The following is a 12,423-nucleotide window of genomic DNA, read 5'->3' on the forward strand; positions in this document are numbered from 1 at the left end:
CTGTCAAGTAAAGTCAGACCTCTGCTGAGCTCTGATTCCCTCATCTGTATGGGGTCCTTCCCAATCCAGAAGCTCATATGATTCGGTCTTGTGGCAGCGCCACCTTCAGGAATCACAGTTTATCATTCACAGGCATTACTGGCATCAGCTGAAGGACACTGAACAGAACCCAAATACACAGCCCACAGTTATACTTACTGATCCTGTTTCCTCTTCCAGTCACTCTCCTTTGTACACTTTAGCATCCTTCTCTTAACTCCCCTCGTTGGGGGTCTATGTGTGTGTGTTGTATATGTGTGTACGTGAAGGAAGGCATGCACTGTAGGGGAAGAACCCTTTACTATCCCAAATATGCTCAGCACTTTTTTCTTTCTAGCTCTTTCCTTTTAGCCCTTTATCATTTAACTCAAATTAACCCCTGATGAGCAAGAAAAATGGGAAGAGGATATTAGGCTGATAATCAAAATATTTTCTTTGGCTAGTGGGTTGAAAAAGGAAGACTGGGAGTGTAAAATGGTGCAACCACTTTTGAGAACTGTGTGGCAGTTTCTTGAAAAGGTAAACATTCACATACCCTACGACCCAGCAATGCTACTCCTAGATATTCACCCAAGAGAAACACAAGCATAGGTTCACACAAACACTTGTATATAAATGTTCATAGAAGCTTTACTAGTAACAGCCCCCCAAATGGAATTAACTCATCAACCGATGAATGGATAAACGAAATGTGGAATATCTATGTAATGGAATACTGTTCAGAAAGAAAAAAGGGATGAAATCCTGAGACATGCTACAACATGAGAGACGCTCAACAACAGGACGTTAAGTGAAAGAGGTCTGATGAGAATGGCTACCTACTATATAATTTCATTTAGGTGACGTGTCCAGAACAAGTGAACTTATATAGCGAGAAATCAGAATTGTTATCACCAGAACATGGGGTCAAGAGAGTTAACTGTAAATGGAGAAGGAGGGAAGATGCTGGGGTGATGAAAACGTTGCCTGTCACGTTGATAGTGATGCTTACCTAGATGAATAACCTAATCAGATGCAGCATTTTATGGTATGTAAGTTATAGCTCATAAAGTTGATCTGAAATATTTGAATAAATAGCAAGTAGTGAACCAAAAGTTTAATACTGTAGGTGGTTAAGTGAAGCCATGTATATGTTACCCAGAAAGTACCTGGAAGGTAGTAGGCTCTCAACCCGTCTTTCCTTCCCTTCCTGTTCCTGCCTGTGTTCCCAGCCCGTCTCCCTTTCTCTGTTCTTCCTCCCTCTTCTCCTTTCCTCCTCCATTCATCCCATATTATTTTCTGCTTGACAGTTCACCAGTGCTAATCTTTGCTAAGGTGTGAATGGCCAATAGGATGTAAATGTGTGGTTGCTCTCCAGGGTCCCTTAGGCAGGAACTCTTGAGTTGGTCTCTCCATGGCCGTTGTGAGGGATTGGTCCCTGGGGATAGAATTTTTTTTCTACATAGTAGACTTTGAAAGAGGGCTGTTATTAATTAGCCCAGTGTATTCTTGGCTGGGGAAATGTAACCATTTATTTAGTAGAAAAACAAAGATAAATCTCCAGATAGGCACTCTGCATTAATCAGACAAGTGGAATTTCAGGCTTTATTTCTCATGTCGGCTCTTTGTTGCTGTAGGAGAGGGTAGCATTTGTGGAAAGACCATCACCTTTTAAGTCAAGCAGATCTCCGCTTGAGTCATAACACTGCTCGTTAGCTAAGTGACAGGGCGCTCTTAGCTTTAATTTCTTACTACGAGTTGACATTTGGAAACCAGGCATGAAAGAGGGATATGAGCTAGGCTAAAAGAAGTTCACCGTGAAATGAAGAGAAGTTTCGGTCTCCTGGGTGAAACTGGAAACTCATGACTGGGGCGCTAACTAGTCAGGGGACATACGGTTATACTAAAGGAATAGTATCTGAATCTGTTTGTATTTTTACTTCCTATTATATTCTTTAGTAAGTATGGTAATACAGACACAACCAAAAGTGAATTATAGCTAGGTTAGGTAACTATCTGGTTAGTTGCTGTGGGCTAGAACTAAAGATCCAGAATGTATGTTAAAAATTCTCAAACCTGACGGTCATAAAGCACTACTTTGTTCTTCCAAGTGTGTCTTTACATATATTATTCTGATGATCACAAAGGCTCAGTGAGGAAGGGGTCTGATGATACCACTCATCTGTGTTTTAAAGGCAAAGGAACAGGAGCCTTGGTACATTAAGTGGTTATTCAAGATTCATAGCTGGTTCGTCGAAAAGGCTGGCCCAGTCTCCTCATCTTCACTGTGTGCTTTGTCATTGAGTGATGCTGTCTGTCCCCCCAACAATGCTGTTTTCAGTGTCATCCCTTGTTGTAGTCTTTGCCGTCATCACCTGTGGCCCTTTGGATAGTGTTGGACTTTACACTTCTGAGTCGTGTGTTACACATTAGGTCACCTTTGCCTTCAGATGCAGAAACCTCTTCATAGGGGTCACACACCAGATCTTCATGGAGGCAGCCTGGTTCAGTGAAAAGTACATGGGGCTTGGGGATAGAGAGTCCTGGGTTGACCTCTCTGTCCTGATGTTCTCTGTTTGTATAATTTTATGCAAGTTTCTTATCGCCACTGAGGCTTCCTTTCCGCATCCTTCAACCAAATTCCCCTGAGGAATGAAATCACATATGCACAATCCCTGGCCTGGAATAATCCCCAACAAATGATGACTCACCTTTTCTTCCTCCCTGCCTACGCATTCCTAGCTGGGCTTCATCCTACAAGAAAAGTAACCATCAAGAGCAGAAGGAACGGAGCCAACAGGGAACCGACAGGAACCTGCTTCTGCCTTCTTCTTGGGTGCTTTGAGAGATCTCTGCAGTTTACTATGGTTAATTTTCTGCCAGTGTTGATCATTTTGAGGAGTTTTTTAAACCCAAGAATGGCTTTCTAATTCTCAGAGGAGAGGCTGAGGTGGAAAATGAGGCAACTAGTTTATTTTCAGTTCTCCATCAAAACAGAGCCCCTGTTCCTTCTTGCTGTGTCTGAGGAAAGGTTTTGCTCTTCTGTTCACATAAAGATCAGAATTTAACCATTGATTTCTCTCCAGGGAAGACGTAGCAGAATTTCTAGAGGGTCTGGCTTGTAAGCATTCATTGTCTCATGAGCTGCACGGAGCTTTAGAGGTTATATGGCACAATCCTCTTACTTTACAGATGAAGAAACTGCCCTTTGAGAAGGGGAAATGCCTTGTCCAAGTTCATCCAGGGAGAAACTCGTGTAACCTTTTGGCTCCCTTGAAACTTCTCCTGTAGACTTACTTCCTCTTTATGATGCAATAGTGAGAATAAAAATCCCAGAGGTGACTCTTTACATCATTCAAGAAGCCTTTTTAGCAACTTTATCAAAATGGGAACTTATCCATAAGAAACAGAACTATTTAGAAGAAGTTTAGAGGCAGGAGTTTTACTTACTTCAAAGAGTGCTTGCTATACACAGTTAATTTACTTAACAAACCTTTTCTTTCTAGAGGACGGTCTGTGGATGCACTTCCAGGGGGACTACAAACCCCTGAAATTAACTACAAAACTTTCTGTGTGTTTCCTGATGAGAGGGTCAGGTAGATTCTGCAGCCCCCGGATTCAGCCAAACATAACCTTCCTTCAAAGTCTGTACTACAGGGTAACAAAGGAATAATCTCTTGAGTATCTTTGGTTTTTAATTAGAGAAACTTCTAGATGTTTTTTATTAGATAAGCTTAAAATTGTGTGTGGTCATCAGTGGAAATTGGGAAACATGCAGTGGAAACTCCAATAACTCATCTCCTCTCCTGAAGTTTGGTTGGGCAGCAGAGAAGAATCTAGTAGAACCTTCTGACCTTCTCCCTCCCCACCTTGCTCACTTTTATCCGGGCGCCTTGTCCCTAATGGTCAGCAACATATCACTTCCAAGCCCGGCTGCATGACATTACTTCCCCTCTTACTCAGCCTTCTCTTTCCTTCCTTCTTTAGGAAGATTTTCAACGGTAATTTTATATCACAAGTGATTTACTTACATGATGACTTAAAAAATCTTACACTTGAATAATATGTGACTTCAGTGTGTGTGTGTGTGTGTGTGTGTGTGTGTGTGTGTGTGTGTGTGTATTCGTCTTATGGACCTCTCTGATGTTCAGACTTGTTCCTGTCTCCTTCCCCAGGAAAATCTTTATCCAACTTGCCCTGCTCTTTCTTTTCAACATGAGAACCAATGCAACATGATATACTTTGGGAATAGTTAATCCACAGATATTTTGGATACCTCATATTTCTATCAGCAGTTATTGGACCTGTGAAAAATAAAGATGGGCCAGACATTTTTTTAGGCTGCCATAGGGATTACAATTCACTTCCTGGCTCCCATCATTTGCCAAGCACCCACTATGTTCAACATGCTGGGAATACGAGAAAAAACTCCACAAGATGTGCCTTTAACCCAGTGACCACGTTCTATGTATACGCGTTGCAAAACGTTGCCAATTTGGATAGTTTATGTTTCTCAAGTCTGAAAAGTAATTAACATTTCTTATTTGAAGGTTTTAAAGTGTGAGGAACAGGGCGGCCTGTCTGCTGGTTCTGATGAAAAACCCTTATATAAGCTGGAGGTACCCATGAGGAACCTTCCTCCTCAGGAAGCCTTGGCCTCTGAGTGTCTGCCAAGATCCGCAGAGATCGGGTCTCATAAACCTTTGCTGCGTCATCCCCGCAGTGTCACCCCAGCTCCCCAAACTGGCATGCCCATTTTCCTTCCCCAGCATCAGCCTGCCAGGAGCACTGCCTCTGTTTGCTGAGCTAGGCATCCGTTTTCACGCAGGCTTCTGGGAACAGGCTGGTGCTGTGTGGCTTGTCGCAGGTCCTGTATAAAGTCCAGCAGTCTTGTTCATTTTTCTTCATTAGATCTTTTGGCCAAAAGGCTTGGTAACTATGGATCAACTTTACCAGGAGAGCATTTCTATTTGCCAAAGTGTGGAAAGTCAACTTCATAGCAGCAGCCTTCACAAAGAAATGGAGCTCTTTATAACCCGTTAAGCCAATGGGGAGAGATTTTAGGGGGTCGATGTGAGAAGTAGGATGTAGGAGGAAGTTGAAACATGCAAGAAGCTCCCTGACCAGAAGAAGAGCTCTAAACACCCCAGCCAGACACATCCCTTGGTTGTCTGGCCCCTCCCTACCTCCCATCTCACCCCTGCCTTCTCCCCTCTTTGCTCTCCAAACTTCATCCGTTCTTAACTACAGTTATCCCTAGGGGTTCATTCCAGGACCACCCAACCCCATGAATACCAAAATCCACAGATGCTTAAGTCCCTTGTATAAAATGGTGTAATATTTTCATATAACCTACACACATCCTCCTGTATATTATAAATCATCTCTAGGTGACTTGTGATACCTAATAAATGTAAATGCTATGTAAATAGTTGTAAATACAATGTAGGTAGTTGCTGACACATGGCAAATTCAAGTTTTGCTTTTTTTGGAACGTTCTGGAATATTTTTTCCAAATCTTTTTGATCTTCAGTTGGTTGAATCCGCAACAGATAGGGGGGCCGACTGTACGCCCATCGCGTTTGCTCTCAGTGCTAGGACTTTGCACGTGTGTTAGCTTTATCTGGACTGTTTCCCTCTTCCAATTTGGCTAACTCGTGATTCTCTTTGTATGTTTTCTGTTATCAGGCCTTCTAGAACCTTTCAGATGAGATAGATATGCCTCCTCTGTGCTCGCATAGCCCTTTGTTCTTCCCCTTATGTAAAATGTATTCATCCCACCTAAGGTAATTGCTTATTTTTCCTTGTAAACTCAGCAGAAGAGCCTGTTCTCAGTACAGAATTCAGGATGTGCCTCTTGGATATATATGGAAGTATGATAAGATACTACCATATATCTTGGGATATAGAGTCAGAATTTGAACCCTTTTTTCTAGCTGTGTGATCTTGGGTAAGTTACTTAAAGAAGTCTCTAAAACTGCTTCCTTGTTTTTAAAATGGTGATAGCACCACGATCCTTGTAGGACTGTGGTAAAGATTAAAAGGAAACTTTAGGACGTGATGGATATGTTAATGGCATAGACTGTGGTGATGGTTTCACGGGTATATATTTATCTCCAAACTCATCAAGTTGTACGCATTAAATATGTACAGCTTTTTGTATGTCAATCATACCTCCATAAAGTGGTTTTAAGAAGATTAAAAGGAGATAATGGGCATAATATAATTGATAGATATTATTCATAAATATTCAAGGTCAATTTGTATGGAATGGGCAGCAGCAATTTTAAAGAATGTACCTCACCTTCTACAGGGATAAAGGAAACAAGATCCTCAAATGTGGGCATTATGAAAGCTCATCGTAAGTCTTAAAAAATAAGTTCTTTTTTTTGTGTGTGCGGTATGCGGGCCTCTCACTGTTGTGGCCTCTCCCGTTGCAAAGCACAGGCTCCGGACGCGCAGGCCCAGCGGCCATGGCTCACGGGCCCAGCCGCTCCGCGGCATGTGGGATCTTCCCAGACTGGGGCACGAACCCGTGTCCCCTGCATCAGCAGGCGGACTCTCAACCACTGCGCCACCAGGGAAGCCCCAAGTTCTTATTTTTATAAGTATGTACTGAGCATCTTCTGAGGACCCACATACAATGTGCTTTGCATGTGTTATCTTGGCACAATTACCTTGCAAGATAGGAGTTAATATCTCCATTCCATACATGAGAAAGAGTTTCAAGGAGAGTGTGTAACTTTCCCAAAGCCATGAAAATTGTGGACTAAGAATTTGGACCCGTGTTTGTCTAGTTTACTGTTTCACAATTGGGTGATATTCACCAGCCCCCTCTCGAGGGATCTGTGGCAATGTCTGCAGGCATTTTTCATTATCACAAACTGGGGGAGGAGGTGCTTCTATTATGTGAGTGAAAGCCAGGGATGCTGCTAAACACCCTGCAATGTGTATGACAGCCGCCCTCCCGCAAAGAATTATCCGGCCTCTAAAGAAGATGAGGCACATATATACGATGGAACATTACTCAGCCATAAAAAGAAACAAAATTGAGTTATTTGTAGTGAGGTGGATGGACCTAGAGTCTGTCATACAGAGTGAAGTAAGTCAGAAAGAGAAAAACAAATACCGTATGCTAACACATATATATGGAATCTAAAAAAAAAAAAAAAAAAGAAAGGTTCTGAAGAACCTAGGGGCAGGACAGGAATAAAGACGCAGATGTAGAGAATGGACTTGAGGACATGGGGAGGGGGAAGGGTAAGCTGGGATGAAGTGAGAGAGTGGCATGGACATATATACACTACCAAATGTAAAACAGATAGCTAGTGGGAAGCAGCCACATATTACAGGGACATCAGCTCGGTGCTTTGTGACCACCTAGAGGGGTGGGATAAGGAGTGTGGGAGGGAGACGCAAGAGGGAGGGGATATGGGGATATATGTATACGTATAGCTGATTCACTTTGTTATACAGCAGAAACTAACACACCATTGTAAAGCAATTATACTCCAATAAAGATGTTAAAAAAAAAAAAAAGAATTATCCAGCCCCAAGTTTCAATAGTGCTGAGGTTGAGAAACTCTGGTCTGGTTTCACCACATTAAGGTTTTCCTTCTTTCACCCCAGAGATAAAATGTTATTTCATTAGTGTGGTTTTGATCGTATGGTATCATATAAGAGGGCAACGCCATTTCAGAAAGTTCTCTGTGCCAATAAACTCAAATAACTCTGTGCCCTATATAAAGGGATGGAATAAAAATGGCCATGTAGACATTTACACACTGAACGACCCAATTAGAACTTTGGCCTGCTTATGGTTGAAAAACTCCACACCCAAGAATCTTGGATATGGGAGGGATGTGGAGTGTTGGAAGCAGAAGGAATGCAGACAGAGGTTAGTTCCACCCCCTGCTCTACTTAGTGGCTGATTGTCCTTGGGAAATTTCACAGGATTCGTTTTCTACATCTGCAAAGTGGGGATATTAATTCCTGACTCAAAGAGTTGATGGGAGGATGATGGGACTTAACGTAGTAGAGTGTTCAGCAAAGAATATGGCAGGCATATCCTAGGTGTTCCGTGGTACCCCCAAATGAATATCCTCTCTGAATATGGTTCTTTGCCCATCCTCTGCATGTAAGTGGCAGAAACTCACTTCATACCCAGTGTTGACTTTGAAGACTGTGCTTTTCTACCTCTCCTTGCAACCTTCCCAGCCCTCACCTTTGCCTGATAGGATTGATATCTCAGGAGTTGATGAGGTACCAAAAACCCCCAAGAGAATGGTGACAAATGACGCCTCACTTGGGTAATATTCTCTCACATTCTTTTTCCCACTTACCCCTCATGCCCTCTTTTCACCAGCTGCTGAGTAGAAACTTCTCTGGTCACAGTGGGTGGGCAGAGTGGGGCACCTTTAGTGAGAAAGGATGCTGAGGACATGTGGTCTCTCTGGTCATCTTCACACTACACCTGGTGGATCTCCTCATTTGTCTTCACATATTGGGTATTCAACTGAGCAAAATGCCACTTAACCTACACCTCCGACCTGTCAAAACCTTTGGTAAGCACTGTATAGGCCTTATCCTATTTTATCATGGTGTCCAACAATATATTCAAGAAATGTTTGTTAAATGAATAATTTATACAATAATCTTATGAAGTCAGAACCACACATCCATATTATACAGCATCTCAGAGAGGCTATGTAACATGCTGAGGGTCACAGAGGAGCTATGGGGAAGGACCAGCACTAGGTCCCCAGTTGTCTGATTCCAAAGCCCACATTCTTCAATAGGACAAAGTACCAATGCTTAATGTGTAAGAGATGGCACGCTGTAACCAGTGCCTATTGGTGGTTGGAGTCATCCCAGTGCTGGCTGTAAGTACATCCCACTTCCTCTGACTTGTGAAACCATCCCCTTCATACGTTCGCTTATTTAATAGGTATTGATTGAATTTCTACTACATCCCAGGTACTGTAAGAAAAGCAGAGTAAAACCTCTGCCCACATATAGTTTACACACCAGTGAGGTAGGAGGTGATGGTCCTTAAAGACAGAAACAAATTATAATAAAGAAATGCTGACCAAAGAGACAAATAAGCTACCCAGGTAGAGAATGAAGGAGGTATGCAGGAAAGCTTCACAGAGCAGGTGGTATTTAAACAGAGACTCTAAAGAAAAAGGGGCCAGACACACACAGAGGAAAATGCCCTGTGAAGACACAGACACACAAAGAGAAGAGAACCATGTATGATGGATCAGAGACTGGAGATATGTAGCTGCAAGCCAAGGAGTGCCAAGGACTGCCAGCCACCACCCGAAGCTAAAAGAGAGAGCATCGTCTGCCAGCACCTTCATTTTGGGCTTCTGGCTCCAGAGCTGGGAGAGAAGACATTTCTTCTGTTGCTTTAACACTGAGTTGGTTGTCGTTTGCTAGGTGTTAGGGCAACCCTCAGAAATAAATACAGTAACTCATTATTTGCAGTGATTCTCACAACTGGTCACGGTCTATGAAAGCTAAGGACTCCTACTGGTGAATTGACCATCTCTGAGATGGGAGGGGGCTTCTCCTGAATCCCTGAGCTGGTGACAGGTACAAGAGGGACCCCATATTCTTTTCCATAGTGTTTGTACACATTGCACTCTTCCAGAAGGACTCCAGAGTGCTTCTTCCCCAAGGGTGACTTTGCCAGACATCTTGAAGATTGGCCATCCCTCTGTCCTAGCAGCCACGTAAGCAGCGGGCAGGCCCGTCTTTGCAGCCTGGCCTCAGTGCTGACTATAGCATGAGCTGAGGGGCTGGGTTATACCTCTCGGCCCAGCAAAAGGCATTCTCAGTGCCTAAGATTATTGGCCTCACATCTTCTTTCCCTCCAAAAGGGTCAGAAGAGGGGGAAAATTGGGGTTATGCAGACTGCATCCTCTCTGTGGGGAGGTTTGCATTACCCTAACGTGGACCTCAGATAATTAAGGAAAAAAATAAAGTTTCACTTGCCCCAGAGTGCTTCTTTGCTTGAACAAGTGTTCCTTGTTAACTAAATAAGTTTTTTTTTTTCCCATCCTGAATGGCAACTGCTTCTTCTTATTAGCGCATAGTTGCTCGTCTAAAGAATTGTTTTAAAGAATTGAAAGGGAATATGTTTCAAGAAGAGTGATGAGTTCACTGTTGGCAGGAAAAGAGAATCTTCTAGGATACTAATTGCAGGCATGGATTCAGACAGACTTGGGCACCGGCTGTGTGATCTTGGAAACTTACCTTTCTGAGAGCAATAATTCCTAATTCATAGAGTTCCTTTGAAGATTCAATGAAATAATGTGCATAAGGCTCTCAGAAGTGTCTGCCATTCTTAAGCATTTGGTCAATACCCCATTATAGATATATGGCAGCCTAGGGAATCGTGGTGTTCGCTCAGGAACTGGGACCTGGTGGGAATGGCTTATTAGCGTTCAAGATATTTCCCAGGTTGCACTGCCCAAGGATGCACGAGGTACCAGAATGCCTACTGGTGTGCCACATGGGAGCATCTGAACTCTGTTTGGGTGCCATGAGACAAGTAGGATTCGTCTGGATTTCTCCGTCCATTCCCTGCTTCTCTAGGAAGCCTCCAGTGTTGTGGAGTCTGAGATATTACCCTACTTGCCAGCTAACAAGTTAGTCTGTCAAGGTTTCATGGATGTTGGCAGAAAACGTGATACTCCTGGGTCGGCGACAAAGGACTTTATGATTCCTGGCCTAGCAACCAGCATGAGCTTCGTGTTTGTGTCATCTTCCCCTGCCCTGGCACTCACGGGGCAATACAAAGAGGGCCACATGACACCTACACAAGTTGTAGGGTATGTCACAGAAGAGGAAGCTGATTTTTCCTGCTAGATAGTAAGCAGGCTGCCCATTGCTCCCAAGGGAGATATTATCTCTCTCTTCCAAATCTGTGTGCTGGGCATCCTTTAGAATATGGTACATAACAAAGTCAGTCAGTGCCCCTGCTGACAAGAGGTGCAGGAATGTGTAAGACTCAGGGAAAATCACCTCCCAACAGCACTGCCTATTCCTGTTCTGTGTTAACATGATAAAGCTCTAGTAGTCGTTTACAAACTGTCCCCGTGCCACTCTGGTCTCCTCCCTTTTTCTCAGCCCCCTTCCTGCTTTTAATTCAGAGACAAGAGTGTGATGGAAAAAACACACTCCTTGGAACTTAGTGCAGCTGGGGTTACTGGTATTCACACTTTGATCTGCTTCTCATTCATTATGGAAACTTGGACAAGTGACTTCTTATCCCCAAGCCTCAATCTTTTCATCTGTGAAATGGGGATAAGAATGCCTACCTCACAGGGTGTAGATGTCTGGCACCTAATAGGTGCTTAAAGAATACTGCCGCTATTTATCACCTACACTGGCATAGAATTGCATTCTTGCCACGGGTCAGTCAAGAGAGGAGCAGACATTTTCTTATGAGTGCCCCTGTCCCTACAAAGAGGACTCCAGAGTGGAGGCTGGTCTGAGGATGTGTGAGATATTTTGAACAGAGTTGCACAAACAGAAGCTGGCTTTCCCCATGCTTCCCTTTGGGCTCCCTAAGGAAGAAAGCTCACATGTCATCTTGGTGAGCGGTTCCTAGCTGGCCAACCTCTCCTCATCCTGAAGTAGGGCAGTTTCTTGGATTTTTATGTGGAGCTCACATCCTCTGACCTGTGTATTCCTTTCCGTTTTCCACTTTGCCTCTATTAAGCTAATGCAAAACACCCTCCATCCTCCCACCCTGCTCCTCCCTGGCTTACTTTCTCATCACCTACGCCTCCCCGGGGTCTGCCCCTCAGCTTTTTCCCCTTCACTGCCACCTTTACTGTGCAGGCAAGTTATAACTCACTGTCAGCACCTCTCCCACCTTCCTTCCCAGAGACGCTTTGTCTTTCTTCACTCCAAATGGGCCTTGGCCAGCCTTTGGAGGGCCGGACAGGATGGGAGGGAGGGAATCAGACACACTCCTCCATGCCTGGCTCTCAGAAAGTAGGTAGCTGTATTTCTCCACTGACCTCATTTCTGTTTTGCTAGTTTCTATCGGTTTGGATTTCTCAGGCAGGGCAAACAGAATAAGCCCCCTGCTCCTTAAGGGGTCCAGACTCAAGAAGAGTTAGAGGGCTGCTGATGACCGGGGCTCTGATTCTACCCACCACGTCTTTAGGAGGAGCGGACCTGTCCCACGAGTATAGCATCTGTTTCCTCAGAATCCATATTACCATCTGGCTGGTGACCGCACAGGAGAGAATGACACAGCTTCTCATACTGAAATCTCCTTTCTGATGTTTAGCTGGTCTGTAGCGTCAGATCCCTTTTTATGATGACTTCTGAATATGGGTAGTTGTGGAGAAGCAAAGTGTCAGTTCATTCAAACAAAACTAATCA

Source organism: Mesoplodon mirus (genome assembly GCF_964341445.2).
Source record: "Mesoplodon mirus genome assembly, chromosome: 19".
Classification (NCBI taxonomy): domain Eukaryota; kingdom Metazoa; phylum Chordata; class Mammalia; order Artiodactyla; family Ziphiidae; genus Mesoplodon; species Mesoplodon mirus.